The 26,054-nt window shown below is 44.6% G+C and overlaps 1 protein-coding gene across 1 annotated transcript in view; it reads right to left on the bottom strand.

Moving 5' to 3' along the window:
* The window catches only part of LOC126281764 (protein unc-13 homolog C-like), a 1,053,980-nt gene extending 1,028,214 nt beyond the window's left edge, over positions 1-25,766 (bottom strand). The window contains exon 1 of the mRNA XM_049980962.1: positions 25,484-25,766. The gene's annotated coding sequence lies outside the window, so the exon portion shown is untranslated. The remainder of the gene's footprint in view (positions 1-25,483) is intronic.
* Positions 25,767-26,054: the final 288 nt, after the last annotated feature.

Raw genomic sequence — 26,054 nt, 5'->3', positions numbered from 1 at the left:
CATGTCATTAACTCCGTGTTTATCGTATGAGCACATACAGCATTAAAACGCCATTATCAAAAAAATTCTGCTGTTGTAGACAGGCAATTTTCCTCAAGGAACTTCAAAAAGTAAGTTACACATTATTATGGCTGACCAACTAACTTTTATTAGAATTATTTTCTTGTTTCATTGACTTTCACTCGGCCATTTCATGCAATCAAACACTCTGTTTACACAACTATACGTACTTAAATACGTCAGAGAGTATCTCTTCAACTAAATAGGACCATAAAGGTACCCACAGTGTCTGACCTCTGATTTTTGGAACTGACGTCTGCGGTTAACTACGTAACAGTGTCAAGCTGGCAATTCTTAAATCTCAAATATAAGATTAAAAAATTTCACAATATTAATTTGATTGTGAGAGAAAACATTCTAAAAGTCAAAAGTAGCGAGGAAATACGTAGTTACTGGAGGAGATAAGTTGAACGTGAACTGGAAGCAGGGCAGACCTTTCCAGCCTGCAGACACGATCTGCGAGTAGGAAAATTTCTTTTTTAAACATGTCGCCTCATGATGACTTAGTCATAAGTCGGAGCAGGTAGTGATACCATTTGTTTGGTCTAACGTTGTAACGTATAATCTGGAATACACAAGTACTTCACGTACAAATATGCCTCTGCAGTTTTGGCTGTAGATAAAGGTAAGTTACCTTCTGCGCTGGAAGGAAACAGTAACCATTTCTATAGGATTTTCCAAACGTTTGGAGTCGAAGTTACACAGCCGGTGAAGGATCACAAACTGAGATTTTGTCGTAAGAGGGCAAGGACCAGAATCAAATATTACTGAAAGCGCAGCGCGCCTGAGACACGTGTTTTCAAATTGCTAATGAAGCTGCTTTCAACAGTGATAGTATTTTCGACTTCTGCACTAGCCATGCGCGCAGCAACAAAAATGCATACTCTGTTGTCATCCCAGACCACAACCGACAATTCCCTAATGACTTGCGGTTTGGTATTGTTCTGGACAAACTAAGAAGCAGACAATGTTTACCTTCGTACGTCGAATTGATGCAAGTTACCCGGTGTCCATTACAGATGTTTTCTCACTATTTTTAAAGACCATTCCTTTTCTTGATCTCGAGAAGATGTGATAACAACGCAACGCTACGCATCCCCAGGTCGACAGCAATGTCTCACGATCACCGCAGTTGCTGGATGTCACGTCTATCGATTTTTGCCTATTGGGTTAAGCAAAGCCATTGAATAAACTGAAGAGAAACTGGTTGATACAATACTTGGTGCAACACATAAAAGAGGTACCTATGAGATTGCAGCAAACGTTTCTGTGCCGTTGGGATACATACGGTGGCTCATCGGTAGTTACTCCGAACGTTCATAACAAGCTGAATTTATGGTTATATGGTGTAAAGTCTTTATGTCGATAAAAATCTATATATTCTTTTGTGACCATTCGATCCTTAAATTTTCGATGTGTGTAACTTTCACTCCAGTGAGTTGGGAGCAGTGTATGTTCTGGTGCAAGTTGCGTTCCTTAATTCAATATGTGGTTTTGTGACATCGGTTGTCATGATTAGCACGTAGACAAAAATGATGGTTTGTCACCATTGCTTTTAAACAGGTTGCTGTCATTGCTACACGCAGTTTGTTAGCCTTCCCTCCGTTCGTTTCGAATTTTCCGTTTTCCAGTGTTTTAAACTCTTGAAATTTTTGTTGGCGATTTCTAGTCAACGCACTGTAGGTTACTGAAAGATATATCACTAGTGAAGGGTGATCGTAGTCGGAATATATGACAAGACTGTTTCAAGCTCTTACCACAACAGCACTTCAGTGGTTCTAAGATATATGATTTTTACACTGTGAGTTCTGCTGGAGATCTTAATTATTCTGTGGCTTAATGGAGGAGTAACTAAGTACACATAACTCGCCACACCCTTGTTTCAGTGTTATTGTAGTGTTTTTTCCATTTTCTTTCGTACTAAGTACGTCTTAACCTGAAAATCATTTTGCTGTCAGGAACACTACGATATGAAGATCGTTGGCATCTGTATCTTCACTCGTCGAAGAACAGTGAAAGCTATTGTTTCTTTCGTCGTTGTGCCGAAAGCTGTTACAGAATGCTTACAGTTTCGTCTTTGGTGTAACACTATTAAGACATTCGCGTGCCCTTCTTTACACTAGTTTCGTTTGAAACTAAGATCTGTAATATTCAATGAAGCTCAACTTGATAATGCGCTGCTGTGAAACATAGCTTGTGTTTTGCCCTTAGGACTACGGGAAGTATATAAAAATCCACCGTTAAATATGAACTCCAGCAGGGAACACCGCCACCACTTTACGTTCTTAATGGGACGTCTGGGACTGAGAGATCAAGTTTAAGTTTGGAGACGCAAGACAAGGATACTAACCACAGAGTTCATTGCAGCCAATTCAAACGCTTCGATACTGCTGGGAAAACAAACCTAAACGTATATCCCTTGGAGGAGGAAAATTGACTTTCTGTTTTATTAGGAATGGAGAGAAAGTTCTAAAAAAATGGTACAAATGGCTCTGAGCACTATGGGACTTAACATCTATGGGCATCAGTCCCCTAGAACTTAGAACTAGTTAAACCTAACTAACCTAAGGACAACACACAACACCCAGCCATCACGAGACAGAGAAAATCCCTGACCCCGCCGGGAATCGAACCCGGGAACCCGGGCGCGGGAAGCGAGAACGCTACCGCACGACCACGAGATGCGGGCTGAAAGTTCTCACAGCGAATGCCTACCGTGAAAGTTGCTGAGGACTTTCGGTGATGAAAAATCAGCCAGGTATGATAAAGGCTTTGTTCTCCCTGTTAATATAAATTATGAAACTGACACATTCTGAAGATTCGCACACGCCGTTTGTAAACTGAGGCTTCACGTAATGCGTACTGGGAAACTTTGTCTTCCCTATTAAAGTTTTCAGTGTAGTACGGCAGAGGATTATTTGTCTGCTGAACCTGGACTGCACTGCATACTTTTTGGGAAAAGTCTCAGAAGTAAGGCTCCATCAATTAATATATAACATCTGCGTAGCAATAATATTGGCACCCATGCCATTTTAATAATACTTTTGTGTGTGTAAACATCGTTTTGTCATGTTAGTTGTTGGTACCTATCTACATAGAAAGCTCTTTTCAATTTAAGGGACAAGTATGCCACATTTTTGGTCTAATGAACTACAATATCGTCATTGAACAAACACCACCGCTTAACACACTTGGCTCTCCACACTTTGTGTCACTCCATGAATGGCGAATTTTCAGTACTTTACTATGAAAATGAGGCACAAGGAACACCGCCAAAGTCGAAGTGGGGAAAAGATGTAAATATAGCGTAACTGAAAGAAACACCACGTAACCTCGAGCGTCAGAAGTCTTTGAAGCTGTTGGCGGATGATGCTGTTGTCTTTAGGGAGGCTGCAAATGAAGAACAGTACAGCTAAATTCAGAAGTTTTGCAAATGAGCGACGGTTGGTGCACTGGCTGGCAGCTGTCAATCGCTCTCAAAAGCAAATCTCCAACTATTGACGCTACTATAACTCAGCAACTATTCCTTTCTCGCTGCAGAGATGTGTTGGTGAAACACTGCCCACTTCCTTGTACAGAAGTCTTGACTCGACAACTAGTGTCCAACAAGAAGGGCATACGTAACTAGCAAAAACGATGTGCTGTGGCTGCGCATTTGCATTTACGCGACAAATCGACACAGTAAGTTGCGCGGTATTGTTACTTCACCGACGGTACGGCGATAATGTAGCGAAAGAGGACGGGTCTGTAACAAATCAACAGCGACATGAATCACACAAGGGTCTCCAGTGGAAGCATTAAGAGCTTTACTTGAACCGAAAATAATGACTTGGTATTGAGGAATACTTTTCGGAAAGTGTACGGATGAAGTACAACATACTACGGGAAGTCGAAAGTATAAATAATATTTTACTTTCCTCTGGCAGCTGCGCCACAAAATGTACGGATGTGGTTTTTTTTTTTTTTTTTTTGGTCCACAGCGCACACCATCTTAATTCTATCTAGATCAGGTTACATAAATTACCAACAGGTGTTAGCATTTTGTGGATGATTTCTATTCAGGAATGTCCATCGTATGCACAACACACCTCTTCATCAGTTTAAGCGAGTTGTTTGATGATTCCAGAATGAGATTTTCTCTCTGGAGCGGAGTGTGCGCTGATATGAAACTTCCTGGTAGATTAAAACTGTGTGCTGGACCGAGACTCGAACTCGGGACCTTTGCCTTTCGCGGGCAAGTGCTATACCTTCTGAGCTGCCCAAGCACGACTCACGACTCACAGCTTTAATTCTGCCAGTACCTCGTCTCCTATCTTCCAGACTTCATTCTGCTAACATCCCCCAGGCTGTAGCTAAGCCATGTCTCCGCAATATCCTTTCTTCCAGGAGCTCTGAAAGGTTCGTAGGAGAGCTTCTGTGAAGTTTGGAAGGTAGGAGACGAGGTACTGGCAGAATTAAAGCTGTGAGCACGGATTCTTGGGTAGTTCAGATGCTAGAGCACTTGCCCGCGAGAGGCAAAAGTCCCGAGTTCGAGTCCCGGTCCGGCACAAAGTTTTAATCTGCTGGAAATTTCGAGTTTTTTGACTTTCCAAACATTTTTCTATTTCTTTGGTCATCAGTCTTCCAATTGGTTTTATGCGTGCCACCACCATTTGTAGTATACGGAAGCAAACTGGTACTTCATGGAAGAATGGAAGAGAAGATTATAAAGACGCATACTCACTAAGCCAACGGAGACCAACAGAAAACAGAAGACAACCAATGGCTTCTGCCGAACGTTGCTTGCCAACGTATTGGTGTTCTGCCTCTCATCCGCACCAAACCAAGAGGATAGGGTCTAAGGATTCAGCCACTGGGGACAGTGTTGGCTCTGATAACGGGGTTGCTCCCATTTTGCTATTGCTATAAAGTGCGTTTTAATTATAATTTCACTGGCCGATATTATAAGGTGGGAAGAGGAATTAGAAGTAGTCGCATTTTCAGAATTTATTTTACTGTAAGAAGCTGGGCGCGCGGAGTTGCCGCGCGGTCTTTGGTTCCATGTTACGGATTACACGGCCTCTCGTGCCGGAGGTTCGAGTCCTTCCTCGGATATGGGTGAGTGTGTTGTTCTTAGAATAAGTTAGTTTAAGTGGTTAAGTCTAGGGACTGATGACCTCAGCAGTTTCGTCCCTTAGGAATTCACACATAGATTTTGTAAGAAGGTGATCATCGAAAAAATGAGAAGAAATGACGCTGTTGGCGACCTCTGTTTTAAAAAGTACGGGGCAGGGTGATGAGACGAAATTAATGCATTACCTTAAAGCTGAATTGGACACTGGGCTATTTCATTTTTTCTTGATTGAAAGCTACAGATTTTGAAGTCATAGAACTACAAAAGTGTTAAAATTTCGAAAGATGACACCTCCTTTAGGAGATATATACCCGTAGCGGAGAGATTAATGCGGAATCTGTGATATTTAGCTACTGGTCGAAAATATGTGTCAGTAAAGACTCCATTTTCTTTTTCACATCATGCGCATTACGTTCTATCAGACGGCATCCGACAACTGACAACTTCCTGCCGTTTCTCTGTCTCTGGCTTCCCCTTTCGCCCGTAACTCTCCTCTCCGGTCCTGTAAGTACTCTGCTGACCATTAAAATTACAACATGTGGAAGGATAGCAAATAACGAAATTCCACTATTGTGCAAAACAGTGTAATAGGAAGAACATAACCAAATTTTAAGTAATTTCGAGGTATAAAGAGTTGCTGCCACCTCTGGCAGCAGAAATATTTATAACCCGCTTGGGCCTCAAGTTCACCTGCGCTTGCATAAGAAATAGCTCTAAGCGTCTAATCTTTTGATTTTGTTTTTATAGTTGCGATTCGCTTTAATGCTGACTCTACGTCCATACTGTAGCATTTTTAAACACAATAAATACATACCCGTTCAACAGACACAGCAGATCGCTTCTGAGACAAAAAGATTCGACCTGGCGACCACACCAAGAGAGGAGTGCTCTGCTATCACTGCCGGCAGCCCGAACCGCAACCGAGGCCAACCACTGGCGCCGATACACACTAAGCACATGTCGGCTGACGAAGCTGTCGGTTCTCGCCCATCCGCCTTTGCTGGCGTAGTGTGCACGCAGCTTAGGAAGTTATAATATACGTGATACACCACCGAGGATATTTGCTGGAGGTATATCCACTGTTCGCCGCTAAAATTAGAACACCACGAATACATGAAGCAGCGTGAAATTGGCATGAAGTGCACTACTCTCTTCTGTATGAAAATGGCCATCACTTCAGCGCCACTACACAAAATAGGGAGAAGGAGCACCATCTGCTTTCTGTAGATAAGGAGAGACTACACAGCTGGTTGCTCATTGAGCGCACTGTCGGTTGTTTCTGAGAAGATCGCGTAAGAAGGAGAAACGCCCCCCAAGACGTGTCAAAATTTGCCAGCGGCAGTATTGTGTGCTATGGAAATTGAGGTTTGCGTCTAGCAATGTTTCCGCATGCAGTGGCTGGAATTCCACGGATGTCATGCGCAAGTCGAATAGTTGGGCTGTGAGGGCTGTGCGACAATGTCTGGAGCACCACAGGCCATAAGCCTGGCAAGCATGTTCCTGGATTCCATTGGCATAGCAGCAAGGTGATGCCCATCGACAGTGGAGTCCCGGTTCCACATACAGTATCACACTGTACATATCCGTGCCTGGAAGCTCCAAGAAGAACGAACTTTGCCAGATTTCATTTTCCGTCATCGTACGGGCTCAGCACCTGGCGTGATGTTACGAGCGTGGCGTTTCGAGCGCAATCCAACAATCTCCCGGTTTGAACAGCTTGTCATTTGTAGAGCGGGCGTTACATTTCGGATACGTTAAGATCAATGGCTCTGCCCCGTGTTACAGGTGTCCGTAGTGATACCTACCAGCCACTGAATGCGAGACCGCATGTGGTGTCACTTCTCTATGCTATTGTAGCAGCTTCTTCAAGATGGAAAGCGGCTATGGGGCATCTGGCGCAGCTCTGGCTCTGGACTGGGAGCTCCCTCTGCCACCAGAGCAGAGCAGAGCAGAGGAGAGGCGGCGGCAGCCAGCAGACGCTTCACCACGGGATGCTGCGCAGGCGCCGCCTAGGCGCGGCTCCCACTCCGCCTTTCGCGCTTTACGTCAGAGAGCATAATTCTTGTTGACACTGGGAGCTGGACTCTGTTTCATACTGCATTATATGTGACGAGATCAAATCCTTCGTATGGATCTAAAAACTTTTTTTTTCACTAGCTGCTTATATTTTATGACCCACCGTCTAATTTCTTATGGTGCGTCGTATGTTGCCACTTAGCCGCTGTGACTGTGTCCCGGGTCCGGAGTGACTGAAAGTGACACCACACCGGCTCCCGTCCCCACTCACACCGTTGCCCGTGTCCCCCCACGTGGAGGCGGGCTCCATTTGTTTAGATCCATTTGATATCTTTTTTTTTTGCCAGCATTAGAAAAACTTATAACTAATGCAAAATAAAGTGAGATATTAATAAACAAAACGAAATTAAATATTTAGAAAGAAGGAAGGAAGAGAATTGAATAGAGAAGGGATAGGTATAATATTGCCCGTAACTCCTCACCTGGTTGTGGGCGGCGGCCCGGGTCTTGGAATGATCCTCAAGACGCTGGCCGTCGCTCACCATGCCTTTAACATCTACCATCCTAAAAACTGACTTAGCTAGAAGAGATTAGGGTACGTTACAGCTAGAAACTAAGACCTCCATGTCCAGCCTGCTAAACTATTTTCGATATGCAATAGAGAGGTAACTGATTTTGTGCTTGGCTGAAAGTTGCTAATGAAAGGGTACTTGTGGTAATGACGCTAACGGTTTGTGTTGAGCCTGCAAGGCTCCTAGTAGAGTACATCAGGCGCAAGCACCTCCCGGCCCCGCCGACAACACGACCTGAACGGTGATTTTCCCCGATCTACCATAGGTTTCCGTCGGGTTAGGATCAAAAGAGAGGAACCACAATTAAAATACTTCCATCCAGGCCGTGCGCCGCCTCTTACCAGGGGGCGTAGGTCCCTTGAAGAGGTGCCTAACTTTAAGCTTCAGATCATAAGTTATTAGTGTAGTGGAGGTTGAGGTATAGGCTGTTTAGGTTGGTTGTACAAACTATTCACGCTGAGCCAATGAGACTTACGATACGTGGTGTGGCAGTTAGCACCTTCCGGCCCCGCCAGCAACACAGCCTGAACGGTGGTTTTCCCTGACCTAGCATAGGTATCCGTCGGGTTGGGCTCAAAAGAGAGGGACCACAATTAAGATCCTTCCATCCAGACTGTGCGCTGCCTCTTTACGGAAGGATAAGGTCCCTTTAAGAGGTGCCTAGCTTTAAGCTCTTATTAGACATGGGGATGCTGTTAACTATTTACATATAAGATGCAATCTGTTTTATGATTGTGTGTGACTTGTGCACCTCTTGTCGGTTGTTCCAGACTGTTCTTTGAAGTTAACTTGGTTGACACTATGGATCATCCGCGCTAGACGTTTCAATATCTGTGTTGGTTCCCTGGTCTGTATCTGTTTCTTCTTCATCACTCGTGGTGCTAATCATATCTGTGTCCCCCTGGGTATCGTGATGTCTGTTTGGACCGACTTGCCTTCGGTATGATCTGTTGTGCAAGTATTCTATTTGTTGGATCTTCGAGATTTCTTCAGTTAGTTTCTTCAGTCCACCTTTCCGGGTCGCGTATTATGGCATGTAGTTCGTTCTGTGTGTTCAGGCGATTTATGTGTACTGTGTGTCTTGTGTTCGTGCGTTGACCGCAGAAGAAGATAGTATGTTCAGGGGAACCTTCTTCCCCGCATGTACATCTATTAGTCTGCTGCAGACTCACGCGGTACAGGTGCGTGGGATAAGGGCCATGTCCTGTGATGAAATGTACCATACCGCGGCTGGGATCGATATGTTTTAGTTTTAGTCTTTCCCAGATGTCAGGGAAGAAGTTGTATACACGGCGGCCCTTATCTCTGTGGCCCACTCGCTCTGCCAGGTATCCACTCGCCATGCTCTGAGTTGGCGTGTTGTCTCAATCGGTACACCAGTGATCTGCCGATCCTGGTCTATTCTCCCCATTCTAAGGCAGCACACTGCTGCGCGGTACCTGATGGTGATATCTATGGGGAAGATTCCCATGACGACACATAGTGCGTCATTTGATGCAGGCTTTGTGTGTGCATATTGGCATGTGTTCGTGGAAGTTCAATCGTTCATCAATGCATACTCCTACATAGCGTGTGACTGCTAGTCTTTTATGTTTGTGTCCCCGATTTTGACTATTAAGTTCCTGCGCAGGATACCCTTCAGCAATATATAAGTTGTTTTGTTTCCTGCTATCTTTAATTTATTATCTGTGCGCCATTGGGTTATTTTCCGAAGTGTTCCATTGGCTCTTTCTTCTAGCTGGGCACGGTTGTTTGCTGAAACTGTTAAGATGTGCTCCTCTAGTAACTGTAGGAGCGGTTCTATAACTATGTCCCAGAAGATGGGGCCGCAGATCGACCCTTGTGGACAGCCTTTCGTAATTCGTTTAATCACTTTCTGGTTGTCCATTTGCCAAACGACCGTTCTGTCTCAGCAGGTGTCTGAGCCTCTTGAACAGGGCCGCCACCAGATGTAGTCGAAGGCACTATGGGACTTAACATCTGAGGTCATCAGTCCCCTAGACTTAGAACTACTTAAATCTAACTAACGTAACGACTTGACACACATCCACGCCGATGCAGGATTCGAACCTGTGACCGTAGCAGCAGTGCGGTTCCGGACTGAAGCGCCTAGAACCGCTCGGCCACAGCGTCTTCATATGCTTGGAGAAATACAAGTAAATCTTGTGTTTACTGTGTTAACTTGTTGCTAATCATTTCTGCTCCTGTCCAGATTTTCTATGACGACAGTTGCTGCGCCATTCTGCAGCCAACCTCATCTTCCAGTTGTGTACAAAGTGTTACACAACACGTAAGATGCCGTGACTGGCCTGACCTACTTCAATAAAGAGCGTGTTCGACTGTTGCCCTGGCCAGCATGTACCCCAGATCTCTCATCCACTGAAAGCGTCTTTTCATGGCTTGTAGAGACACTGGCACACCATCACTTGCCAACCTGACGAACTCCGTCATAAAGCTGAAGCTGTATGGATGACGTACCTGTTATTTCTTACGCAAGCGCATGTGAACTCGAGGCGCAAGCAGGTTATAAACATTTCTGCTGCCAGAGGTGGCAGCAACTCTTTATACCTCGAAATTACTTAAAATTTGGTTATGTTCTTATTATTATACCGTTTTGCACAACAGTGGAATTTCGTTACTTGCTATCCTTCCACATGTTGTAATTTTAATGGTCAGCAGAGTACTTACAGGACCGGAGAGGAGAGTTACGGGAAGAGGGAAACGGGAAGCCAGAGACAGAGGAACGGCAGGAAGTTGTCAGTTGTCGGATGCCGTCTGATAGCGTACTAGCCAGCATTGCCGCCAGAGGCACCGGAGCGCTCCTGTCGGCGCGAGGTGGAGATGGCGGCGGCTGCGAGGGCGCCACAATGGCCATTGAAGCGGCCGGCGGGCCCGCTCTAATGGCGTGGACAATGGGCCGCCCTCCGCTGACTGCCACTGCTCGTGCTGTTCCTACTGCTGGATCCGGCTGCCTGTTTACGCGCGCCAGTGCACGCACACGCTCCGAGTTACCTGGCTTCTCGGTATTGCTCTATTGTGCTCTGTCCTACGGTGTAATTTAATAACTGGGTTTGCTAGGCCTTAGCATACTACAACACTTAACTTGCGTAAAAGTGATTTATATCAGTTCTACCAATATGGCTTCGGCTAATACAACTACTCAGCGACCGTCCAGTCAAAGTTCTAAGTATATACTGCGGGTTCAACCGAGGTGACAAAACTTGTGGAATACCGTGTAATACCCTGTCTGACCTCCTTCTGCTCGGCGTAATGCAGCAACTCGATGTCGCATGGACTCAAAAAGACGTTGGAAGTTCCTTGCAGAAATACTGACCGTTCTGCTTGAGCACCCATCCACACTTGCGAAAGCGTTACCCGTGCAGGATTGTGTACACGAACTGATCTCTAGATTACAGCCCATAAATATTCTATGGGATTCATGTCGGGCCATCTGTGTGGCCAAAAAATCGCTCGACTTGTCCAGAATGTCCTTCAACCGAATTGCGAACAATTTTGGCCTGCTATCACAGCGCTTCGTTGTCTGGGAATATGCAATACATGAATGGCTGCAAATGTTCTGCAAGTAGCCAAACATAACAATTGCTTATCAATGATCGGTTTAGTTATACCAGAGGACCTATTTAATTCCATGTAAACACAACCCAGACTATTATGGATACAACATCAGGTTGCACTGTGCCTTGTTGACAACTAGGGTCCACGGTTTCGTGAGGCCTGCGTCATACTCGAACCCTACTATCAGCTACTACCAGCTCAACTCTGACCAGCCTGCGCTTTTCCAGTCCTTCAGGGTCCAACCGATACGGTCACGAGCCCAGGGCAGGTACTGCAGGTGGTCTCGTGCTTTTAGCAAATGCGCTCGCGTCGCTCATCTGCTGACGTAGCACATTAACGCCACATTTCACCACGCTGTTCGTCGTACGTCCCACATTGGTTTCACAGAGTGTTGGTTGGCACAGGCCGCTATTCTAGGTTGTTAAGTGAACGTCGGCCACTGTGTTGTCCGTGGTGAGAAGTAATGCCTGAAAGACGGTATTCTCGGCGGGCTTTTGACACTGGATCTCGGGTTATTGACTTCGCTAACGATTTCCGATGCACCTACCTCCAACTACCATCTGCGTTCAAAGTCTGTTCACTCTTGTCGAGCCGGCCGCTGTGGCCGAGCGGTCCTAGGCACTTCAGTCCGGAACCGCGTTGCTGCTGCGGTCGCAGGTTCGGATCCCGCCTCGGGCGTGGATGTGTGTGACGTCCTTAGGTTAGTTAGATTTAAGTCGTTCTAAGACTAGGGGACGGATGACCTCAGATGTTAAGTCCCATAGTGCTTAGAGCCATTTGAACTATTTGAATTCCCGTCGTGTGGCCACAATCATGTCGGAAACCTTTTCACATGAATTACCTGATTACAAATGACAGCTCCGCCGGTACACTGCTCTTTTATACCTTGTGTACGCTACACTAGCGTCACCTGTACGTGCATATCGCCATCCCATGACTTCCGTCACCTTATTGTATTACTTTATCCCCTATATACGAACAGCTGGCAAATGAAAACAAGGCAGATGGAGAAAAGTAAGTAAACTCGTAGAACGTAGGCTTTGACTGGTGGACCGAGCGGCGCAGTGGTTAGACACTGGACTCGCATTCGGGAGGACGACGGTTCAATCCCGCGTCCGGCCATCCTGATTTAGGTTTTCCGTGATTTCCCTAAATCACTCCAGGCAAATGCCGGGATGGTTCCGCTGAAAGGGCACGGCCGACTTCCTTCCCCATCCTTCCCTAATCCGATGAGACCGATGACCACGCTGTCTGGGCTCCTTCCCCAAGCCACCAGCCACCTTCTTCACTGGTGGCATTTCCGTTATTACTAATATTTTCTATATGGACGTAAGGCCCTATTGTAAGGCATAATTGTCTGCCTAACGTTTAATGTTCCACTGCTGGAGACATTATTAGAGGCTAACAACTCAGAAACCGTTCTGAGTCGTTGAAGCCTCTTATAATAGTTCCAGCAGAGGAAGGCGAAACGTTAGACGGAGAATTATCCCTTAGACCCCGGACTAATGCGAATAAATCAAATATCAGCAATTAAGTAAACTTTTTATTAGTTCAAAACTAATTGCTATAACTATTAACACATTTATCCCAATGTGAGACAAGTCGTTGATTGCCTTCATGGAAAAATGCTTGCGGTTGCCTGTGGAACCATGATTACTGGGGCGTACACCTCTTCTTGCTTCAAGGGTACAAAAATATTGAAGTCACAGGACTCCAAAAGTATGGAAGTCAGACGGGGAGAGATGGTGACTGAACGGACGATGTCTAAGGGCTTCCACAGTGAAACTTCTACTACGTAGTAGAAATAAGCTTATCAACATTTGGGAAGGCCCACAATCCCGACCTCTCCATATGTGTCATTTCAATATTTCTGATATCGTGAAGAAAGATATGGGTGACTATTTATTTGCTTGGGACGAAGAGATGCATACATGGCTACAATCATGGTTCCATGGACAACAACATCACTTTTGCATGAAGGCAATGACCGGTTTCTCTCACAGTGGGATAAATATGTTAACAGTTATAGTGATTAGTTTTGAGATAGTAAACATCTTACTTACTGTTTCCTAAGTGCCTCGTTTTCATTTTAGTACGCTTTATAGAATACTCAACTCCTATTTGGAAGCGATCTGACGTCAGGTGTAATGTTTGTCCAGTATGTTTCTGAATCAAAGTCCTAATTCCGTTGGTAGACAATTACAATCCAGAAGTGGTGAACTGGTGGATGAACGGCGGCTGTCGCAGCCAGGTAGCGTGTTGTATCAGCTCGTGCTGTTCGTAACTAGAGGGCTGCATATCGGCTCCGTAAACAGTTCCACAAATTGAACCTCCTGTCGGACTGTGCAGCGTACATAAATACCCAGCGATACTACATTTACACCCACGTAACAGCCGATGTAAAACAGTGGATCGAAGGTGTCGCCTTCACTAGGCCACAAAGAAATGATGGCTTTAGCCATACGCCGTCTGACTGTGTAACGCCTGCTGAATGGGCAACCTACACAGCATTAGCGTACCGCGTGCAGCCTCCGTACCATGGGTTACATACAGCCCCTACTTGCTCACTTTCGCTCGCAGTTTGAACTCCAGAAGCCACAGTCATTTCGGGTACTTCCTAATCATCTACATCAGTTTTATGGTTAACTGTACACTGGACGACCCACACGGTGCTTTTGTTCCAAGTATGGAGCAGTGTTGCCACTGCGTTTCCTTGTCAAGCTGGAGACAGTATAGTATTTAGTGCCAAAGACATCAGCGTGAGTTCACTATCATGCTTCTCAAACCGCTGTAGTATGCTCTGCCCTTCTGACATGGAAAGTTATCTTGACGGAAGCTGTTACCAAGCATGAAATGATGCAAGTGGCTTACAATAATATTGACGTTGTCTACAGCTGTCACGGTGTCTTCCATTACTACCACGTGTTCCACGGAAGATCAGGAGTCCCAACAGCATAATAGTCTCTCCACAAACTGCATCCGTAGCGCTGTGCATGTTTCGAGCAGCAGCTCGCCTGGTCACGGCATATCCGGGTACAGTTATAGACCTTTTGTAACAAGAATCGCGACTCAGCCGACCACGTGATACTTTTCCGTGGATCCGAGGTCCATCCTTGCTGATCCGACATTGTTGTGTCAACACGGGAACACGTTGGGGTAGGCTGCTGTGGAGCCCGCTCTTCGACATTGTGCCTGCACCAACGGTGTACTCGAATCGCCACAGAGCGAGCGTGTTTCCCACTACCGCCTACTGTGACGAGTGGTGGGTATTCAACAAATTGTCGCCCTCTCGTGGTTCCGCCATCCAACCACTTTCCATAGATGCTCACGGCAGTATCAGACGAACAGTTAATCAGATTCTGAAATGCTCGTTTCCTGGAGTCGAGACATAAAAATCTGCCCTTTGTCCAAGTCACTTAAGTCAGAGGATTACACCATTTCTCCCTCCGATCACCGATAGAATGATTTCCCATTCGTTCCTGCTTCGCTTACACAAGAGGTCTCTCTCAAGAGTCATCAGGCACATTTTCTCTGGTGGTCCAGCAGATATTTGGTATTTAAATTCTGCAACGTGTAGCTGGTGTCAGCCCGAACAAATCGTACACACCATGTCTTTCATATGACGTCCACTGTCGACGGAATGCGTCGGTTTGTTTCCCGTTTCAAACAAAATAATTTTTAAATTGGAATTTTATAGATGGCTCTGAGCACTATGGGACTCAACTGCTGTGGTCATTAGTCACCTAGAACTTAGAACTACTTAAACCTAACTAACCTAAGGACATTACACACATCCACGCCCAAGGCAGGATTCGAACCTGCGACCGTAGCAGTCGCACGGTTCCGGACTGCGCGCCTAGAACCGCGAGACCACCGCGGCCGGCTGGAATTTTATATGCACATTCGATAGGGCAGTACCAGATTAATCTAGAGCGATATTCGTTTTATCATTATGTATTAACTGGAACAGTAAAACACGAAGAACAACTGTTACTCCAGCAGCGACAAAGCAGCGCACTTCTGCACGGCTGCAGCAGTCAGTGCAGGCCAGGGTCGGAGGCGGAGACGTCGCCGGTGGAGAACTGGTCATTCCTCGTTTTTTACTGTTCCCTTAATAACAAATGGGTAACACGAGTACCACACTAGACTAATGCGGGACCGCTCTGTCCAATGCGTACATAAAATTCGACTTTAGAAAATCATTTTCTTTCTACCTGGAAATGAACCGACGTTTTTCAACGAATTTGGGGGCCGCATTAAAAGACAGCCCTTAGTAATAGGAAAGACATCCTGTATACTTTCATTACCACATCATGTCTTCGCAATGGCACCAGGTGGCATTCAGTGTTACTGTGGGCAGTGATCGTAATGTTTTGACTCATCGGTGTAAAAGCAACATATTAGGTTGAAATGTTGTCGACGATTTCGTCTGTAATACACATCCCTATTGTGGTGACAAAGTGATAGGAATTACTCTCATTGTGTGGATGAACTTCCTTTACTATATGCTTTTGTCGCGTACATATGTTTTTTCTATCGATACATATAACACTTTAGCGCTACCTGTGTTGAAGTATTCTTAAATCATAAGTTTCTTGTGCTGGCCATTTTCGCAGTAGTCGTATATAAATTACAGTAATTCAAAAGGCTTTTTTCTTTTGAAGTACTATAATTTAATCTTAATGAGCTTGTCTCAAATGTGGTATCTACGTTGTGGTGACAGGCTTGTCTGTAGCTTAGATCGAGGTCTAGGTTACGCTGACAAGTAACAGTTTGGTCCTGAGTTTGCGAAACCAACGAATATAAAAGTGAAACCTTGGTCGAGGTGACCGACTATGTCTATTTTATCTTGAAAACTGATAGTTTCATTTTGCAATAGTTTCAGGTCGTTTTTGGAGTATAGACCCACTGAGTAAGAGTCTCACTCGGCTGTGACTAATTCCCCTACGTTGATTATGACATCGATCGCAGAACGAATAAGCATCGGGTCGTACGAGGTACATTATCTAGGATAATTTGGAAAGGGAGAAGAATGATATATGAAGTGACGCGGCTCAGATTCGTTAATGACCAATACAGAAAGTATCAGAATAATATAGACATGACCAGAAATAATGTTCGTGAGACTTGTAAAATGGCGCTAGTAACAGGATAGATTTACAAATGCTGATATGGAGACTGTACTGGGTCCTTGAGTACATACAGTGTAGGTAAATAAAAGTGTTCCGAAAAATATTTCATAAACCTAAGAATAAGAAACCCAACAAAATTTACATCATCAACATCTGGGATACATGACATAAATTGGGGTGCCTATCTTAGGGCGCATGAAATATTTTCACGGCCAGTATTATTTTGCGCACACTGTAGATACCAACCTGAGAAACACAGATTCGGCAAAAGTAGGATATGAAAACTCAGTGTTCAATTGTCTTTTACATATTTGTATCTGCCCTTGCAAACGAACAGTTTTTCTCCGCAAACTCAGTTTCAACACACTCTTTCAACTAGTATCATAAAGCTGATTTTTATGTTGCTCCAGCGATGGGAACTGAAACATTATTACATCAAAATGAATGTTCAAATGTGTGTGAAATCATATGGGACTTAACAGCTAAGGTTATCAATCCGTAAGCTTACACACAACTTAACCTAAATTATCCTAAGGACAAACACACACACCCATGCCCGAGGAAGGACTCGAACCTCCGCCGGTACCAGCCGCACAGTCCATGACTGCAACGCCTCAGACCGTCGGCTAATCCGGCGCGGCATGATTACATCATTGATTATATAAATCAGCTGTAGTGCGATCGTAACTTACGTGACTGGCCGCGACAGGCGTTATCAACACACACTTCGAGTAGAACGCGCATCGCCCTTCGTGTATTACTGATTTACCCAAATCTATCTTATTGTTTTTATCATCCAGGGGGTATATGTGCTTCCTCATACTCTCTACCTACTTGTCTCTTGATGCTCCCAATTCTTCTGCCACTTTTAATTTTGGTGTATTGTGCTCTAGAGTACAGTTTAGCTAGGACGTTGCCTACGTCTGGCAGGCCGTTGTAGCCGAGCGGTTCTAGGCGCTTCAGTCTGGATCTGCGCGACCGCTATGGTCGCAGGTTCGAATCCTGCCTCGGGCATGGATGTGTGTGATGTCCTTAGGTTAGTTAGGTTTGAGTAGTTCTAAGTTCTAGGGGACTGATGACCACAGATGTTAAGTCCCATAGTGCTAGAGTCATTTTCGTTGCCTAGGTCTGAGCAAACAACAACACTTAACATGCATAGAAGTGGTTTTATGAGGTCTGCGAAGTGGACATAGCTATGGAGTGACTATTCAGAGTTGAAGTTAACACTGTTCATTACAGAATCAATTATGTAGAATTGTATTGTATTGTATGGAACACGGGACCTAGAAACGACGGAGAAGCTCCGTCCCCGCCATAGCCGTAAGTGGTTCACAACCCAACAACAGGCTAGAGCAGTCCATTCACCCCACCTCTTCCCCACATGAACCCAAGGTTACTGGCCCCCAGTGGAACCCCCGGGAACGTCGCACACCAGACGAGTGTAACTCCAATGTTGGTAGAGTAATTATGGTGTACGCGTACGTGGAGCCAGTATTTGCTCAGCAATAGCCGACATAGTGTGAGGCGTAATAAGGGGAACCAGCCCACATTCACCGAGGCAGATGGAAAACCGCCTTGAAAACCATCCACAGACTGAAAGACACCCCGGACCTGGACACATATCCACCGGACGGATTCGTGCCGGGGACCGGCACGGCTTCCCGCCTGGACAGCAGTGCGATAGACCGCACGGCTAACCGGTGGGCCATTATTTACAATACTTAACTCTAATCTAAGAAAAGATCCGTCATCACGTCCAATATTTGGCAAGTAGCACTTTGAATAAAAGTCCTTCTCCGGTTCGGAGACACTTCCAAGGAATTCTTCTAAGTCCAACCGTGAATCGGTGAACAGGTGGACAAGCCGGGGGCAGAGTGGTTGGAGTCCCTGGGACTCGCCTTATCTATAAGGCTTGGCGTCGGATACGGAAAGAGAGCCCCCGATTGACTCTCGAGTGGACGCTACTTGTCGGGCCAGGCAACCCTGTGGGAGGGATGACACCGTGTGTCGCTCTGTTTTCTCCCATGTGGCAGACAGGGATCAGCAGGATTGCAAAGATGTCGCCTTCGTATGCCACACTGGAACTCTGGCTTTATCCGTACGTAGTCTCGCCGATTAACGCCTGCACCGCAGGCAACCCACAGGACCCAGCGGTACCACGTGTTGCCTGTGTGTCCTGTGGGATACAGAAGATTTCTGTCACGATCGTCCTCTCGTTTTTTTTTCACTCCATCATTCTACCGATCACAGTAATCAGCTAGTACGAATGGCAGATTCGATGGGTACCCATGTTGTCCGTCCTGGCAGTGACTGCTCTGAGTAGGATTCCCGCCTTTCTAGCGATACCCATCACGCATCCTCGACTTTCAACTCCAACTCCACATCTCGAAAGCTTTCACTAATTTCTTTTTCCAGCTTCCCCATCGTACAAGATTCAATCCCCTACAATCATATTAACCAAATGTAGCTCGTTAGGAAGTGTTGCGTTCGCCTTCGAGGATTGTTTCCTGATAGTCAAAGAAACACTGCTTACTCACCCACGTACAAGCTTTTTGACCTATTTGGCACGGCCGGCCGGTGGGGCCGAGCGGTTCTAGGCACTACAGTCTGGAACCGCGCGACCGCTACGGTCGCAGATTCGAATCTTGCCTCGGTCATGGATGTGCGTGATGTCCTTAGGTTAGTTAGGTTTAAGTAGTTCTAAGTTCTAGGGGACTGACGACCTCAGAAGTTAAGTCCCATAGTGCTCAGAGCCATTCGAACCGTTTTTGAACACTTTGGCGTGTTCTGGACATGAACATCAAAACTGGGAACTCAAGGATAATTTTTTGCATGGTTGAGCAGTGCGTGGATCGTTTCGTGCCGTATCTCATTTGACATCCTGTTTTTCACTGTACTACCACCTCGTTATGTTAATTTCAATCACTGGCGTCTCTGAGTTGCCGCTTTGCCGGACCGTGAGCGACAGCAGCGGCGCTTATCGATACAAGCCCTGCTGTGTTATCATTGCTGACTGCTATTACTTCCCGGTTGTCGTGTGTTGGGAGGCAGTTCGAATCTTCCAATGAGTTGGGAGGCGCTAGCAGTGCAGTTCCGACCTGGTAGAAGTTCAGTCGGGGCGCCTGCAGTGAGGTCCGGACAGCCATGACTCACCCGGCGGTTGCCGATACATGTCACTTGCGTGCGGTTGGTTGGTCGTCGGTCGGTCGTCTTGTCGGCGATCGCTTATTGGTTGCCTGCGTGTGCCGACTCGTGATTCGTCCTTGTCATTGCACAGTCGCTGCCGTTAGTATTGTCTAATCCTTGGTGAAAGTGTTCGTGAAACTGTGTGTAGCTTGTGATGTTGACTGCTCAGTTATTTTAGTGCTGATGTATGGAGTCGGTCGGTTGGCGTGGAATAGCGAGGTAATATCCGCGGGGCGTAGTTTGGCCGGGCCCGCTGGCGGTCTGTACGCAGTATCGGAGTGTGTGGGGCTGCTCCCTTTGCTATGAAGTCCGTGGCCCACCGACCCTTGGCACGAAAGTTGAGCTTGGTTTTAATTCACCAGGACGTCAAGACTGTTCAAATTGTGCCGTTTGGTTCTCCTTGTTGACTGTTGATACATTCTCACAAGCAACAACATGTGTGTTCCGAGTTGGTGAAGGTTTAGTCACCGTCTGGTGGAGTCTGTATTTGGTTATTTGCAATTGAAGTGCACCAGCGGAATTTTCTGCCTTGTGGACGTTAACGTCCCGGTTACCTGCCTTGGCCCCGACGTAAATTTAAAGAGTGTCCTTTCCTCACCGTGTTGTCGCTGTCCAGCACAGTGTGTAGTTCGACAACTTGATCGCGTTTACATTAAACTCCCATTTGTGTGATGGGCGAGTGGAGCGCACGTTACATTGTCGGTGGATCCGTTGCCTATCTTTTGGTTGGGTTGTCGCCGGATCGAGAATGGTTGGGCCGACTGTCTGTCTCAGACAGTGAACGTTAGTATTTCAAGTGCTGGCCGATCCCCTGAAACCTCTGAGCGCCTTTAGCTGCACTGCCTCTTATTTTCTGTTTTGGTGGTGTTTTAAGTCATGGCTCTCCAGCTACTTTAAAATTAAAATTCTTTGCTTGTCAAACGACAGCCGTTTTTAAATAAAGAATCTTTGTCTTTTGAGCATCAGACTGTTCGGGGCTTTCAGACTAATTGAAGATAAGGCGTTCTGCCTTGCTTTTTTTTAAATTTAATTTTGCCTAGAGTCTTAAATCATCGGCCTTCAGCCGTTTTTAAATTAAAGTTGTTGCTTTTCAAGTGTTAGATTTTTTGGCCTTCAGCCAAATTATAGAACTTACTTAAAGTGAGGCCTTCTGTCTTCTAAATATTCTTTTTGGTGCCTGAATTTGAGTTAATGGCTTTTAGCTTCTTTTTTTAGAAAAAAGAATTAAAGAGGTTGTGCCCTAAAGGCATAAGATAGTGTGGCGTATTCAGCGGATAACGAAGTTCAAGAATTTGTACTGTAATGTTATGTCAAATAAATAAAGTTATGTGTGTTCGAGTGTAACTAACAGCCACTCATTTTGGCCCCTTTCCACAATTCCAACTACCTGTCCTGTCCTGCGGGAATAACAGGGCGTTTCAATGGTGTCGGACGATAGACGATCTAACTTCTTTACTTCGAGTTGCAATTTAATCTTTCAAAATCTATAATATATGAGATAAAGAAATTCGTTTGCTTTCATGAGTTCAGTGCAATGTTTTCTTTATTATTTTTAAATCTTGTTTAATCGATTAGGCGTTTGCTTCAGAAAAGAGTATCTCTGCTGCCTAGTCACTTTCATTAGTTGCGAACGGAAGAAGAAAATTACCGTCTGTCTTGCCTGGTAACCGTGGTATCAAGCGCAGAAAAATAGAAATAGCGCTCAAATTTGAATTTGATTACGCACAATATAAAACAGTAAGTCTACTCCCTTCTAACTACTATGTACCTCTGAAGGTTCAAGAACAGCCATCACTTCAACAGTGAAAAAAGTGAAAAACGGTGGAAGAAGGAAAGTTTTTTGTATATATTAGAAACCAATTTAAATTTAAAGTATTTCTACCCATCTTCTCCTCATCAGCTCTACTTATACAAGCAACCACTTGATGAAAAACTGAAATACCAGGAAGTAAAGACTTTTTGAAGCAATACTAATACCTTAATTTGTCGAGATTTATCAGAAAATTTTATGATTTTCAACATTCAGTGTGTGCAGTGCCGTCTTCATTTTATGTGTTACGGTATTTCGAAGTCTCCCCTAGTTGTCTTCTTCAGGTGCAGAGCGCACATTGCTACGCTCGTTGTTCGAGACCAACCGAACTGTGAACTGGTCACCACATACGCCGCAGGAGCTATTGTTTCTCGGCGTTTTCAAACGCTGTCTCACTGTGCTCGTCTGCCAGTGACGAAAACAAGCAAAAGATATATTGATTCATTAGTTGTTGAGGTTGGGATGCAGGAGCTTCCAGATTTGACAGCATTCCAAGTCCTCTGTCTGTAGTCGATGACACGGTCTTCAAACTGCTGTCGAAATTGGGGACAAATGTCGGTCAAGTCTAAAAGAAAAACGCTCTATGACGAGCTGAATATAAGGAATAGAACGTTAAGAACTGTTCGATTAAAATGTGGTAGTATGTATGTGGAAAGGAATGTGATCGTCGGCTGAAAATGTTGTGAATACATGCTGTAAACAATAGTATCAATATGAGATATAGTTGTATGATTATTAAATCAGTGCAAAAATGGACCAACCGTGCTCACAGCCTGTTGAAAAAAAAGAAACAAAAAAAAGCTGTCAAAGATACATTCGTTACAGCCGACTCAAGCAACCAATTAAGTAAGCCCAACTTAGATCTCTCCATTTATGCTATGATGGATGACTGGACAGCAGTTGGTATGTATGTAATAAATATAAAAACAGCCAATTCTAGATAGTTGCTGTATTTTTCAGTGAAAACGTGTATGCACGTTGCATATAAAAATAACGGTTCATCGTAACAGCGTATGTACGCGTGACTATAGCACACGTCAAAAGCTAAAACATAACACACAATGCTCTAACTGTTGACCTGTGCTGAAATCGTGCGTCGTTCGTACATAAGTTGGTGCTAAGATCGGTTATTTTTCGTATCTAACGTACATACATTTTCTCATTGAAAAATTCAGCCGCTGTCTAGAATAAGAGGACCTGATAATGGCGTATTGTATCGCTGAAACTTGTAGCCTATAAAACAATCTGGAGATATACTTACAGGTGACGGTCTTTTTTAAATATTTATTACAGTTAAATCAGCTGACGTCGAATGCCTGACGTGTTGGGATTAAATGAAATACGCAACGACTCTCAGGGGCAGTGTATTAATATTGGCATTAGAGATTAGAGTGATCGCTTCAGTTAAAATTTAGCGCACCATTCAGCTCTCAATTTTCTAGAACCACGGCAGTAAACATAACAGTGCTCTGCCTGCTTCTTTCTGCTCATGGTTAAGTGTCATTAAGACTATTTTTGGTGAAGGGTATGGGCCTACGACACTTTCCTATTTCATAACTTTTCTTTAAGTGCTTGTTAAGACCGTTTTTGGGGAATTGTGTGGTCTTAAGACATTTTCCTCTCTTATACAATTTTCCATGGGTTGGCATTGCCTTTTGGATGTACTTAAACTTCTTGAACAGCAGTTTAATCTTAGACAGCAATGACTAGGGCGATGTGCATACTGGTCTTGTTTAATGTTTGGTGGGAATCTAGACAGCGGGCAACATTCTGCACTGGACACCTGAAGAAGACAACCAAGAAAGTTGTCCAAATAATGTAAAAGGTAAATCACAAATTATACGCAAAGCTAAAAATCAACAAACGTAATAGTTACAAAGCGAAGAACACGGTAGCGGTATACCCAGGTCGGTTTGGTTATTATATTGTGAACTTAATATGTGAAGTGAATTTCTTTCCAAACAACAGCCAGTACTTTTGGAGATGTTGATTTAATGCTATGAAGGGGAAAAACGTTCTAGACTGTCTAACAACGGTATATATGTAAGAGCCTGGATTTGGGGATCACCCCTATCGAACAATTCCAGATTTAGCGAAAGATTGATTTGTTTGATTTATCACAAATATCTTTATAAGAATCATACGATAAACCGCTATTGTATGAAATATAACATTGCGTAACGAGATATAACGCATTGGGATCCGTCCCATGTGCATGTCCTATCATCGGAGACGTTAGGTGTTCTGACCTACACCAACACTGCACTTTTCGAACTTTTATTTCACCTATTACGCTCTATCTGTCTTGATTGGCTGATTTGTATTCTTCAATATCGTACAGTCTTTGTGTAGAGTTTTACCTCAGTCATTAATTATTGATACTGATCAGGGGCAACACAGCGCAGTGCGAGAAATTGCACGGGACTGAATGTAATCTTAAACATACTACATTCACATTTTTAGTTTGAAAATCTGTTTCCTTAACATACGAGCAGCCGCAACGGTGCAAGGTTCGCACGATATTTGGTAGTAATACCGTAGTTATTAACTTTCCATTTCACAACAGTGAGTTAATGAGTACAACCTTTTTGACTGAGTTCCTTCTCTTACCCAAAATGTGTTTTCGCTGATCACCCGACGGCTGTTCATAAGAATAAAACAATGTCTGCGATTTGCAGTAACAAGCGGAATACTCCTGTTAGGTGTTCAACGAAATCTTCCTACGCTCTTTTGGATGGGTCCCATGCCTCACAATAATGAGAGGTAATGGAACAACTTAACACAGAGAAAGTGACAGTAGATGCGATGTGGAAGGGTACGCGAAAAGGCGCTGACATATTTGATAACAGCTGGGGATTTATGTAAAATATAAAGCAACAAGCATCACAAAATGTGATATTTCTAATTTCTTCTTTTATTCAGTTTTGAAATGCGACAATCCGACAGACTGATTTAGAAACAGGGAGCTGTATCATCGGTTTCGATTCGTGTATCTCGATTGGTGAAATACATTCGTCAGGCTCCAAATTTATTCTTTTTCTGCTACTGTGGCTAGTGGAATACATTTGGTAATTGTAATGTGATTATAGGCACACATTCGCATTTATTGATTCGACATATATAAACACTACGTGATCAAAACCAACAAAATGTAAATCTTCTAAAAGTAAGACAGAAATATTGCATTATGTTGTTTATTTCTCTGAAGGATGTGAGTGGCTACGAATTTTTGTTGTACAGTATTAGTAAAATACAGGTCTAGGGGTCATGTTGTAAATAACACTAATCTATACTACAACAAAATATTGGTTAAAATAGGAAAAGTGCTCTACAGAAATAACAAAAACAAATGTGTAAAATTGGATTATAAAGAAATGTAAATTGTATACTCATCACTAATGGTATACGTATATAATCGCCCGATGCTAGAGTAAGTATGCAAAATCAATTAAAATAATCGGTATGTTCATGTTAATCTTCTAAAAGCACAAAGCACAGAAGATGGAGCTCTCGTGTGAGGTCCGAAAAGCATGTAAAGATTTGAATTGGTAATCACATGCAGGCTTTGGAGGTCTGTATTACCGTAGAACAATTTGATGAGTATTGGCTTGTTCTTGAAAGGGGGCTGTTACACTAGATTTCTTCTAGGTACCGAAATACCACTTCAGCCGCTCGAATGTGATGAACGACTGATCAGAGGAATATTACAGTAGCTGCACATTTGAGTGCACAATTTTTTGAAGTTTGAAGTATTGACCTATTTTGCTCGTAATAATTGTCTTCTTTATAATAAACATCAAACGGCAGATAATAATAGCTTGGGTATGCATGAAGAGAATTGGAAAATAATAGTGCAGTACATGAATAAATGAAGTATACGTTAAGTCTAAAGCTGCTAATACGGAGATACATGAACTTGAAGTGAAGAGTTTAAGAAGACATTCAGGGAGAAAATTAATTTTGGAAGCAGCGCAATTCTAGCTGAGATGCATGCAAATAGCGGCAGAAAGCAACTAACCTTTTAATTGACTGATGAATAAATCACACAAAAATAATATCATTCTTTGTCATTCCGCCCGAAGTACTCGAGGTAAGCGAAATGGCCCGTTTCGATAGAGCCAGGGAGAATATCCAAAAAAAGGCTGCAACAACAACGTCGAATATGTAACACCGCAGTCAGTTAACACGCAAGAAGAGGGAAAGGGGGAGAGTACGAAACAAAATGCGTGACTGGGGCCGCTCTACGGCACGGGAACAGAGAGAGAGAAAGTGTATCTGACATTACAGTTCAGTGGGCCGAGTTTGCGCAGGACCGGCTACAGGCTTAGCCGCCGGCGTCGGTTCGCGTCGCGTCGCGGGCGGGCGGGCGGGCGCCCAGCTAGCGACTCGCGGCCCTGGCCTGCGCGCACCTGCACGCTGCGCTCGCGCCGAGGGCTGGCACCTCACTGGCGTGCCCGGGGAGAGCGCGCGCCGCCGGGCCGTCGGGTCAGCCCGAGCGCCAGCGGAGCGGGCCGAGCAGTACCGAGAGCGCCCGAGCGGCACCGATCGCGCGGCTGCACCGCCCCCGACGCTTATTGATCGACCGCGAC

The sequence above is a fragment of the Schistocerca gregaria genome, chromosome 7 (genome assembly GCF_023897955.1).
Source record: "Schistocerca gregaria isolate iqSchGreg1 chromosome 7, iqSchGreg1.2, whole genome shotgun sequence".
NCBI lineage: Eukaryota > Metazoa > Arthropoda > Insecta > Orthoptera > Acrididae > Schistocerca > Schistocerca gregaria.
The sequence above is the reverse complement of the archived record's forward strand: the minus strand, read 5'-3'. Positions and strand labels throughout refer to the sequence as shown.